Source organism: Sceloporus undulatus, chromosome 5, assembly GCF_019175285.1.
Source record: "Sceloporus undulatus isolate JIND9_A2432 ecotype Alabama chromosome 5, SceUnd_v1.1, whole genome shotgun sequence".
NCBI lineage: Eukaryota > Metazoa > Chordata > Lepidosauria > Squamata > Phrynosomatidae > Sceloporus > Sceloporus undulatus.
This window is the reverse complement of record NC_056526.1, coordinates 158,308,407-158,321,581: the sequence shown is the minus strand read 5'-3', so window position 1 is coordinate 158,321,581 and position 13,175 is coordinate 158,308,407. Positions and strand designations below refer to the sequence as shown.

Sequence of the window (13,175 nt, the reverse complement as noted above, 5' to 3'; positions counted from 1 at the left end):
CTTAAACAGCATCTGTAGCTGAGCTAGCTCTCTAAAGCACCAGCAGGGCTTCATTTCTTTCTTCAGCAGAGGGGGCTACAATGAAGAGTAGCAATTTTTTTTTTAACTAAGGTTCAAAACACAATGCAGAAATAATCCAGTTTGAGGCTGCTTTAACTGCCCTGGCTCAGTGCTAAGGAAACCTGGGAATTGTAGTTTATTGTGGCACCAGAGCTCTCTGACAGAGAAGGCTCAATGTCTCACAAAACTACAGTTACCAGAATTCCCTACCATTGAATCAAGGCAGTTAAAGTGGTCTCAGACTAGATTATTTCTGCAGTGTGTTTTGGATGTAAGTGAATGGGAGGCCTACATGCTTAGACAGTCTTATCTCATTTTCAGGTGTCCAGATATTGTTCTTAGTATTACCTACGTGAAAAACACTCAAAAGAAACACAGCTGGGAAAAAACCCAGCTTGAAACCTAACTTCTCCTCATCATAAAAAGTCCTGGAATTTATGCATAGGCACTACTACAAACAAATCTCTCTCTCTTTCTCTCTGAACCTGTCCTCATATGGTTACGTAAAAAGACACATGTAAGGATCAGCCTTAATATTTGCCCTGCAACTGGCATAAATTTTAAAGAATTTAGAATATATATTCAGATAAAAATGTATACTGAATTGCTGATCACACAAGTTAAAGACCAGGCTGTAAATCTCGATCAGAAATTATTTCACTAATATATTAAGGGATGAGGGAAGTAATTTGTGATGACAAAGAAATAATAATAATACAGCCATCAAAGTGAATGTCTCAAGAAATTTTGAGGTCTTGCCACAACAAAACACAAAATATAGAAAGAGATATTAACAGATAATGACTTATTAGAAGTTAAAACAGGATGCAAACACTACAGCTCACAATTCTCTCATTCAATTAGGAATGAAAAGTTACAGAACACAGTGTCAGCAAATAACCTGTCTAGTCATTTAATACAAACCAATATGTGATCTCTGGAATTTGGATTATTTTCTATGTCCCTATTTATTATTTTGTCTTCCAATTTCAATGAAATAAATTATTCAGGAGCCAAACAAAACCACTTAAATCAGAATGCAGATATCAGGTGGGGAAAACAGGAGTATAAATCACTTGACATCAATTTTAAGCACTCCTACTCAGAATAACCAATAACCAATACTGATAATTGAGGTGTCAATACCCTATCCCTGATAAGTAAGCCACAGAGTTGGGGAGTAGTGGTGATTTTGGGGTCACTCCTTGTCCTACTACACAGTAAGCTATTTTTCCTCAATGTTACTCCTACTCCTACTCCCCAGCCCTGGGAAAAAGCCCTGGTTGCTTTGTAAGGCTGGGGTGTGTGTGTGTAGATGTCTCTCTTTGTCTCCCAGTCCCTTTCCCAGTGCAATATAATAAAATTGTTATTCAGTGTTTTCATGTACAATATAGTAACAGGAATAAGGAGTAACAAATATATTTTGTTACTCCTAATTCCTACTCCTGTAAAAACCTCTTACTCCTTTACTCCTTACTCCTACTCCCATCCCTGGTAAGCCAGCTCACACTGAGCACTTTAAATAATTTTGGAATTATTTGGACCTCAAAACATTAATACAAAAAACATTAATATGAATTCCAGGTGCTGTAGACAATATTTCAGAGGAAGGAACTGGCAAAACCACCTCTGAGTATTTCTTGCCTAACTAAGAAAACCCTATGAAATTCACAAGGTCACCTTAAGTTGACAGGCAACTTGAAGGTGTGTGTATGCACGCACACATCATTACCCTTATGAAAAACTGCATTTATATTATACCATGGAAATATTTCAGTCATTTGGGATACTGCTTTGTTATCAAAAGCATTTTATATTTCAAATGCTAGCAATGGTTTATTCATATAGCAGGGATCTGATTTTTTAAAAAAACAACAACAACAGTGCAACTATTCCAAATGCAAGGGGAAAACTATATTTAACAATAAATGTTTAAAATATGGTTGCAAGCCTTTGAGAAGCTAATGCAACATTATTCTATACATCATGCAAGTGAAGGGTTTCTTCTTCTTTGAAACAGGACTGACAGTCTATGATGGCCATGTTTATAATTCTGTAACTGGAATCCCTTAGATTTAATGTGTAAAGCAAAATGAGCATTCCCTTCAAGATCACAAGAGTAAACAGTGATCCTGAGCCTGTGATTTTTGTTTGAAAGTATACATGCCTCTTGGTCCCTTAGTTCAACATTCTTTGACAGAATAATAACAACCATGAAGTACTAAATGATTCTCTAGAAACTGGCCAGTCATCTTCTAGACTTTAATTTACTTCTGATCCTCTCTGACTCAGGGCAACTATTTCAGACTACAGAAACTGACAAAACACAGTTACTAGCAACTCTTATTAACTACTTTTATAAACTTATCTTTGTATTTTTTTCTTCAGATGGTAAAGATTATTCTCCTACAAGAGTGAAAGGGGGAATCCTACTGAATTTGTAATTAGGCTTATATATCCAATACACACACACGCACACACACACATACACAGAGAGAGAGAGAGAGAGAGAATATAACATTTTTTTAAAAAATGCAGCAGGATGACAGAGTACAGTGTATGATTTGAAGATGTGAAGTCAGTGGTGTTTTTATTTTATTTATTTTTTTTGTCCTTGGAAATCATGTCAGGTTTTGGCATTTCTCCCAGAGCCACTTCTTTCAATTCCAGAATTATACAGTCTGCACATACTTTTCTGGAACCAGTTTTCAAGGGAAAGGAATGGCAAAATTTCAACCAGATGAATTTAAAACTGATTTTATATAGCTACTGCAATCTTACCCCTCTTCTTGCAATCAACTAACTTGAGCTTTCTGGTTAGTAATTTTCACCCAGTTCTAATTGTTAACATCTTTGGATGTGAAGCCATAAATGGTCATTAAGCACGGGGTAAATGCAGTTAAATTATAAACAATCCTGCCATCTTAAACCATACATTTAGGAGTTAATTTAAAGTACAATTGTTTTAAGTCACATTTATTGTGTTTGCAGCACACTAAATCAAAGTGTTTTGCTCTAAAAGAAAGTTTTTTTGGGGATACATTGTAAGGTTAGAAAGTGAAGACGGAACACTTTCCCCCCTTAAAGGCAGACAAGAATACAGACGTGCTGCTGGGCACAGCAATATATATATTTTTTATAAGTGCAGCGAAGAGTCCTGGAAACTAGGGTGTCTCAAAACAGTAAAACTAGCTAAAGCTAAATATGTACTATGTCAATTCAGAAACCATGCAACAAACAAGTTATAAAGGGACAACCTGATATTGGATGGTTATACTCAATCATTATCGTATCCTGTGAAATGATCAGCCATGCCTGTCTGCTACCAGCTGCCCTCTGATAGGCACTTGCTATCTGTTAGATGAAAACTGTCTTCCAGAATAACAGATCCCAGGCAGAGTTTCAAGACCTGTACATACAGGTCCAAGTTCCACTGCCTTTGTGCCAAAAATAGACCAATGCAGTTATTCATTTAACTGTGATCCCTGTTCAGAACTGGGGAAAGTAAGATAAATTTGATTCTGAAAATGTGTTTGTAGTGACATAGTCAAAAGAAATGTGACCAAAGTGTAACGTCATTGCAATAATCTTTTAGCACAAACTCACACTAAATACAGCATCTACCTTAATCACTGACTCCAGTGAAGGATCTACTGAAGATTTATTGTTTCTCCTAAGCACTTCAGTGTTTAGTGCTCCAAGGACAAGATCATAAATCTGATACTTTACATAAATCATCTGGATACGACAAGATAATTTTCTAACATGCTGTGTATTGTAGTTACTGAGAATCCCCCTCCTCCATGTGTGAACCTGCCACATGCCAAATGAGAATAAGGAGCACATGCAATCTGTTGGGAATGGAAATACCTACAGAACTTCAGGAATGTATATTTTGTTGCATGGAATGGTAAATAGCAATGCAGTAGTTAGAATACAGTTGATCTTGGGAAAAGATGAGAAGAGCTTAATCCTACAATATTCACTAATCTTTTGCCAAGCGCACAGGAAATGCTTCAAAGTCCATAAGGGTCATACATACAATCAGACAGGCAGAGTGCTGCTTTTCTCACAGCTATAGCATCAGAAAACAGAGCTAAGTAGCAGGAGGTTCAGGATCTAATACAGTCCCTGTTTGGACTGTGTCACCAATGCCCCTCATGTTAGGCTATAGTCTGCTACGCTATTTTAGCAACATCCAAGAGTGATACAGCCATAGTGGGCTTTGTAGTTGATACCTTGATTTGGCATACAGGGAGATTATAATATCTCCACTTGGATTCATCCATAAGAAGTAGCTCAAATGAATGGAAGAAAACTGTCTTGGGATACATGTGTCCTGGCTCTCAATCTCTCTCACATACATAAGGACATCTCCTCTAGAACCAAACTGTCCTTATATTACTCAGTTCAGCTCACAGCCAAGCAAAGCACTAAATTTGCAAATGATTTTCAATTGTCAGATTGAACAACTGAACACCAAACAAGTCTGAGCAAAGTCCTACAAGCTTTCTTGCCACTTGCATATGGGAGCTCACACAACAAAACTATATATTTACATTAGCCTTACAAGTACAATAAGAAGATCAGTCCATGGGAAAGTTCAGCTTGTTGTACTGCCTTTCTCATGAATTCTTGAACTCTCCAAGTCAGAATGATCAGGCATCACTTACAATCCCATGACCTAGCTTCAAGATTGTTCAGAGTTTCCCAACACAGATTGTCTCCCTAATATGAGTTCCAAAATGGATTCCTCAGATTTATTAAATTTCCTTTTGGCTCTGTAAACAAATCTGTTCCAAATTTAGTTTCTGGCATCTCACAAAGGTCTTGGATCAATGTAAGATGGATCAGTGCTATATGAATTTTCTGAAGTATCTTTTCTAGTCATTAATAAAACAACAAAAATTAACACTGAAAATAAAACAATAAAATAAAACAAAAAAGTCATGTGACACCTCCTTATGGCGTAAACTTTGGGATCAAAATAAAGCTGTTACTTTTAACAGGCCAACAATAGTTATCTGCCCCTCCCTATAAAATCTAACAAATCTACTCCTGCAGAATTTATAACACTGTTATAACACTGAATTTTATTATCTTAAATCTGCTTGCTGCTGTTTCCCAAGACAGTATGGAAATTTCAAAGCCAACCTTTTCCATATTTCTCCTTCACTCAATGAATATGTAATCTAAATGATGGAGCAATATTCCAGCACTTTAGTATGAATAATTTACATTGCAATCTAAGCTGATCTAAGTAGAATTAGGCATTTATATTAACATTTTGTGCATACCTACTCACAAGGAACTAATCCCTAAGCAGTGAAACACTAATCAGAAAAGTAAAGTCTCTCCTTTAAAAAAGGCCATTTGAATAAAGCCAGAAGCAACAACAGCTTCAAAGTACTTCTGCATCAGCAGGGCACAAGCAAATTTGTCAAAATAGGGATTAACTCAGTTTTAGTTAAAATGTGTGGATTAATTTATATATACGTAAACAATAAGGACACAATAATTTAAAAAGCTAATATGCTTCCCAGCCTGCTTTAACATTTAGAAGTCCATTCAGATGACACTTCATGAAAAAATGGTGGCTTGGATAACCCCTTAGATGCACAAATGTGTAAATGTATCAATTGGATTAGCATCCATGGAGCTGTTCACCAGTGCTTCCATATGCACAATGTTGCAGTCAAGTTTGTTTCTAGATGGCACTGGCTAGAAAGAAACAGGTTTTTTTATATCAAGGTATATACAAAGATGATTCAACTGTTTGCATTGCCTTCAGTAGGACCAAAGTGTTAATGTTATTTGTTTCAAACACATTTTCTGCCTTTAGTGTAACAGAAGCTTGATGCAAAAAAAAAAAAAGTGTTTTCTATAATGCACAACAGAACTATGTAGCTATTTTGTGGAAGGTATTTGTTGGGCAAGCTGGCTGGGTTTTGCACAGATAAAAGCCGGGGAACAACAAAAATCTTTTAGCCAACAAGAAGCCTACAGAAGTGTGGCTATTTTTAATGCTAGACTGCTGGTCTTTTTTGCATAAGATTTGCACACATTCATGACTGCCTGACTACAGCAGGAAAAGTAAACAACAGCTGGCTCCAGAGCCATTTACAGATCAAAGCAGAGTGAAAATGCAGATAAATGAGCCCGAGGTTGAGGCTGGTGTACTTTGGACACATAATGAGAAGGAAAGACTCATTAGAAAAGGCAATGATGCTGGGAAAAGTTGAAGGCAGCAGTCTGAGAAGACAGCATGCCTGATAGCTAGACTCTGTTAGGGAGATCATGGGTCTGAATTTGCAGGACCTAAGCAGAAGCTTTGCCATGAGTCAGGGACAAAGCTTGGACAGCTAACAACCAAGATAAGCCTGCCTCACTAGCACCCCCAGGAAGTTAAAAAAGCAAAGATCTACCAGCTGGCCACCAATACCAGCATGGTGTACTGGTGTGAACATTGGACTACAACTCTGGAGATCAGGGTTCAATTCCCTGTTCAGTCATGGAAACCCACTGGGATACTTTAGGAAACCTTAAAGTAAACAAAGTTTGGCTACCAGTCCTGAAAAACACCAAAATTAAAACCCAGCAAAATGCAAATGAAAACCACCCAGGATCAGGGTTTTTCCCCAGCAGACAGTGGACCACTAATTAAGCAGACATAAATCCTCCTTGCATATCCTCCCACCCTGAGGCCTTACTGTTCAACAACAGAGCTATACACAGATTAACATGTAAATCACTCCTCCCAACCTAGACTCACACAGTATATATATACCCCACTCACTTCCATGCCAGCATTCTCTAAAGACGCCAGCGAAACATCAGGAATAAACTCTTCTAGAATATGGCCACACTGCCTGAAAAACCCACAAAAAACTATGGATGCCAACCGTGAAAGCCTTCAGCTTCCCACTGGGAAACCTTGGGGGAGTTACACACACACTCTTTGGTCCAGAAAAGCCTTAGAAAATAGATAAGTTCACCTCAGGGTCACTATAAATTGGAAATGAGTTAGGATATACAACTTATGCTGAAAGCTGCATGACAAAGAGGAAATTGTGTGCACACCCATAGCGCACCACATGCATGAGCCCCATTAGTTTCAATGGGGTTCAAACACACACACAACTTGCCTTACACAGCGGGGTCCCTGCACAAGGCAAGGGCACACTGTACTTGTACACAAATGTTCCATGGAAGCTAAAGAGATATGCAAACTGATTGATCTTATTTTTGGCATGAATGAACCTGAATCCTCCACAGAAATGTATCTTTAAACAGAAACATTGTTGCATAGAGGATGACATGATTCAGTAATGACAACTGTCTTAAGAATAAAGCATAGCTCATTTAGAAGCAGAGCACACAATCTGTGTGCAAAATGTCCAAGGTTCAATTCTGGATATCTGTAAAAGAATCAGAAAGTAGGTGATGTGAAAGACTTCAGCCTAAGACCCTGGAGATCCAACGATCAGAACAGACACTTCTCTGAACCATGTTTCTTGGTCCTAAATCAGTGTCCTATGCTTCTTCAAAAAAGTAAGGCAATACAATAAAATACATGAAGCTGTTTCTATAAACCTTATTAATAATAGTACTTGATTCAGATGTCACTAGTTAACCTTCCTGGGGCAAAAATAAATGCGGGTGGGGTGAGGGAAGAGAGAATAGACAGATTTGCCCTTAAAACATTTGGCTGGTGAGAAAGTAAATTTGCCCTTCAGCCCTGGAGATGTGCCAATTAAATCAGATACACATTAGTGAGGAAATGATGCTGCTTTAATGTTGCAGCCAGAATAATGTTAAGTACTTTAGGCAATAATGTTGTTTTTCAGAGTTTGTCATTGTCATAATTGAACTGCAAAGGTTTTTTTTTTCTCTCTCTCTCTCTTTTTTGGTCATCCTTTATGTTGGGTTTGAGCTTGAAAAAAGCTCTTTAGGGCTTCTGTAACCACCCTGTTTAAAGCAGCACAAAAACACCAAGAATTATTTGCCTACATTTGCAATTTTAATTCGCTCTCTTTTCTGGGTAGATTAGATATATTGCTCTTCAAACAATGTTGCCACTATCCTTTCTTTTCTTTGTTTTCTTAATTGGATTTTCTACTTTATCTACTTGTTTTGTGCCATTGTATGAACTAAACAATGAAGCTAGGAGGAACTAATTTTAAGTTATGACTTTTGTGTAGATAGATTAGATTTAATTTGCACTTGACTAGTGATCTCCAATACCATTTCTTTAATTACGACGTGTGGCAAAATGCAGGAACTGTGTTCCTAAACTGAAACAGTTTAGTATAATTTACAAAAGTATATTTTTCTTGAAATACAACACTGCTTTTTCCTGTGTCTTTGTGTGTGTGTGAGGGGGGAAATAATAGATTCTACTCTTGCTAGTTTGGCTTTGTCTGTACGTAATAAATTTTATTTTATACTTAACGGCCAGAATCCTACATAGCTTTCTCTGCATAATGAATCAATGGGTAGGGTCAACACTTACATAAACCCCCTTGATTTAATGGGTCTACTCTAGCTGGGGCTAATAGGATTCTGGTGGGGAATAAGCTAGGCATTACTCACTACACTGAAAGACAATGGAACAGCTTTTCACAAAGCTGCTTTAGTGTGATGAGATGGTGGTACAATTGGGATTCTGAAGCATATGGAAGAAGACAGTTAATACGGAATTTCAGTTAAAAATGTGCTCTTCATCCTGTTATTTAACCATTTACCTTTAGGGAAAATAGCAGTTTGGAGGTAAATATTAATTCCTCTTCCCAAGCAATGTTCTATGTTCAACTTCTGGCACTGCAATTTTTAAAGAACATGCATAGATAAGGTATTGATTGGGCATATTTAATGTAGGCCTAAAATGTGCTGAGGACCAAAAAAAGAGAAATCCTTTGAAAAGTTGCACACCATCTCTCTTAAATACATCTACAAAACTAAGCACCTGAAAGGTGGAGGGAAACCCATCTTTATTCACACTTGGCTGCAGTGAAGAAAGATATTCTCTCCATTTCTATAATAATTATATTTGTGCTTTGCATTTTTCCTAGTTGGAATACATCCAATTTGAATGTGATTGACCAAAACTTGGATGTAGTACTCATAATAATGACCTTGCCAGTATCCAGTGCTATCAATACTGTCCTACCTGAGAGGCTTGATCTAAAATCCATTAAAATCACATTAGGCTTCTTTACAGCGCATCACACTGATAGCTCAGTTCTCTCATAACAAACAAGGATCTCTACTCCTTTTCTTTTCTATCACTTCCAGACAATCACCTGTTTTTTGGTCCCTAAATGCTGTGGCTTATATTAAGAGAGTGTGTGTCATGAATGGAAAGACTCCTTCCTATGCATGTAATCTTTGTAAATTTTGTTCTTTTAGGCAAGAACAAATAATTTTACAATTTTTCACTTGCTGTGAGAATGTCATTGAAAACTGGGGCATTTTTGAAGACTATTTGGAACACATACTGTATTAATAAATGTATGTGGATTTTGAACAGAAAACAACATTTTCTGCACAGAAAATAAGGTTCTTACATAGAAACTATCATTTTTTGTGTGCAAAACATCTTGTTTTCGATGTATAAAAATGCTATTTTCTGTGCGAAACCCTCATGTGCATATTTTGCACAGAATAAGTTCCAAACTGCAAAGATTCACTAGGATTCTCCTCAACTGGAAAGAGTCAGGTGGGCAGGGGGCAGCATGTAGAGCAGCTGTCTATGGGGAATAGACCTATAGGTGCTGCACAGCTGGCCCTGCCTTTTTCTAAAGCAGTGGTTCTCAACCTTCCTAATGCTATGACCCTTTAATACAGTTTGTTTTCTGATGGTCTTAGGCGACCCCTGTGAAAGGGTTGTTCGACCCCCAAAGGAGTCGCAATCCACAGATTGAGAACCGCTACTCTAAAGGAACCTTAGGTGCAGTAGAATAAAGTGTCTTAGTCATAGTGTTGAAAAACATCAGCAGGCTAGCTGGGTTCTGAATATAAAATGGCAGAGGGGTGTCATCTTGTTCCAGGCCTCACACAGCAAAATGGCTGGCCCTATATAGATGTAAGGATCATTGATATTTTAAGATAAAAGAGGAAATTGCTGAGCAGAGTGAAAATGATACCTCCTGCACAGTATAGACTTATTTCTGGTCTTACAGAAATTAGAGGGGGAAGGAGCTAAATTGGGGCTGCCTTACTCATGATATTGTTGTTGTATGCCTTCAAGTTGTTTCCAACTCATGGCAGCCCTAAGGAGTTTCTTGGCAAGATTCGTTTAGAGAGGGCTTGCCTTTACCTTCCTCGGAGGCTGAAAGAGTGTGACTTGCCCAAGGTCATCCAGTGGATTTCCACAGCCAAGCAGAGATTCAGACCTTGGTACCCAGAGTCATAGTCAATGCTCAAACCACTATAACATGACGGCTCTCCTTCCTCATGGTAGAAAAAGCCAATTCCAGAGCAAACCAAAGGATTTGGTGGCTCCAAGATTTTAAACAGATCTGCTAAAGTCTGTCTTGGCTCCAGGAGGAGTTCTAACCCTCCCATTTAATGAGGTTCTTTCCTAGCAGCTGCCCAGCAAGGCTTGAGAGGTCTATGGCTTGTTAGCATGAAAGTCTCAGGGGCAAGCATGGTGCACAGAATGTATGGAATGAAAGGCTGTTTTGCAAATAAGACCTAATTGAGTTTTGCTTGCAGACTCCCCTGAGTGGTTTCACTGGTCCCCATGGAACTGCAGACTCCCTTCTGCCACAGATAATTGTGCTCCTGTTTGCGAAGCGCTTGCTTATCTTGACATGAACAGTCATGCCAATCAAGGGTCTTTGATTATTTCTAATATGGTCACTTTGCTTTGAACTCTTGTAGTTTCAGGATGGAGGTCTGCAGCTCCAATTCACATCAGACCAAACTTTAGGCTGTTTTCTGAGATAAGATCTCCTGTAAACAAGCCCTGAAGGGCAAAGAATGTTGCTTAAAGACAAACATTCAAGTTTGAGACAAGGAACTTTGGAGTTGCCCAGTTTTGAACTGATTTTGCTCAAAGGCTTTTAGAACTCTTTGGGAGGAGATGTAGGGATGCATTGAATATTGAGCAATCACAAAGCTGAAGTGAAGCACTAAAACACTGTGTGGGATAGAATCAAATTCAGTATAACAAAATAAAAAATAATGGTATGTTAGTCCCAGGTAAGAACTAGTTCTAATGTTGTTGTGATTTTAGTCTGCATCAATACAAGTATAGTGTCTAGATCAAGGAAATTAATAGTACCCACTGTATTCTTCTTTGGTCAGGCCCCACCTGGAATACTGTGTCCAGTTCTGGGCAGCAAAAATCAAAAAGGAGAAACTGGAGCATGTCCAAAGGAGGTCAAATAAAATGATGAAGGGTCTGGAAACCATGCCCTATGAGCAATGACTTAGGGAGCTGGGGATGTCTAGCCTAGAGAATAGCAGGTTAAGAGGTGATATGATTACCATGTTTAACTATTTGAAGGGATGTCATTTTGAGGAAGGAACAAGCTCATTTTCTGCTGCTACAGAGAACAGGACCTGGAACAATGGATGCAAGCTACAGGAAAAGAGATTCCGCCGAAACATTAGTAGGAACTTCCTGACAGTAAGGGCTGTTCGATAGTAGAACACACTCTCTCAGAGAGTGGTGGAGTCTCCTTCCTTGGAAGTCTTTAAATAGCGGCTGGATGTGTATCTGTTGGGTATGCTTTGATCGTGAGTTCCAGCATGGCTCTTGTAGTCTCTTCCAACTTTATGATTCTATGAACTTAAAAACAATCATTTTCATTCTGTCAAACAGACATTTTGCATTCTGTCAAGTCACTAAGATTTATATTCAGGTGTGGTAGATTTCAGGGTTTTGTTCTTGCATAGAGCTGAAATGTGAAAAATATTTTTTTAAATTACATTTAGACAGTTAATGTCTAACTGTGTAACTGCATTCCCATGAGGATAGTAGGTTGGGAGCACATACACATGGATGACAGGGTTTCAGAGGCAGAAAAAATGCAAAGCCACTCCCTCCTCTTTTTCCATCTACCAAGGTGCTGTGGACATGAAACTTTGATCCCGCAGATGACAAATGTCATCCATTTCATATCTGAAAATGAACTCAACATTTTCAGAGACCTTTTGTGCTAGGCCAAAGGCTGTGATAACTTCAGGGTGAGGCCCACAGGCTGCCCTTTTCCTGATCAAGAAGCAACTTTGCGGTTATATTTCAAATTAAAACTAAAATTAATATCAGAAGTACTTTAAAAATGAGTCTGCCTGTTAGAAATATGTTGGACGGACATCTAAAAATAACTTTCTTTGAGAAACTTGATACTTTGCAAGCAAGCATAGCCATGATAAATTAATAGCCTCAGGTATTTTAGATCCAGACACTTATTGAAGATATTTGGCTCTGAGGCACAGGTGGTATTTTAATACCTTCTTGAAAACTTTGTAATTGTAACAAATCTAAACAACCAAGTGCAAAGTGCATTAACCTGTGCTAAGTTCAAGGAATGTTTTGTACCTACTCTTTTTCTTTTTCTTATTTATTTATTTGGATTATCAAATTCCAAAGTATTACAAACTTTATATATTACAAATAAACTAGTTTATTTGAATCCCTGCACTGGGAGGAAGGCAAGATATAAATAAACATAATAACAATAATACTTCTAATAATAGTTTGCCTGGAACAGTACAATAAGCAAAGTAATTTTACCTAAAGCAAAATCTTTTAAGATCCATTGATATTTATCCACCAAGCTCATTGTGATATTTTCTTTCCCCTTCCATTTTATCCTCATTACAACCTTCTGAGTGTCGTGTACAGGGTCACTACAGTTCAGGAGTCAATGTTTCCATAATAAAACAAGCAAACTTTATTCAGAAAACCAATGAAATAACAGCAGTTACACAGCATACTGTACATACTCAATTATAAGTGCTGCAGCAGAGAGAATAGAGGGGACCAGAGCTTCTTTTAGCTGCTCCTGGGATGGACTAAGCTCTAGGGGATGGCTCCTTTTTTTTTTATAAGAATTAAAGTACTGTACTTACATTAACCCAGGTTTCTGGAGCCAATTTTTTGA

General features: G+C 37.9%; 1 protein-coding gene across 4 annotated transcripts in view; it reads right to left on the bottom strand.

The window, feature by feature from the left end:
* Positions 1-13,175, bottom strand: part of ANKRD50 (ankyrin repeat domain 50) — a 61,761-nt gene that overhangs the window by 8,996 nt on the left and 39,590 nt on the right. The gene's annotated exons all lie outside the window — the stretch shown is intronic.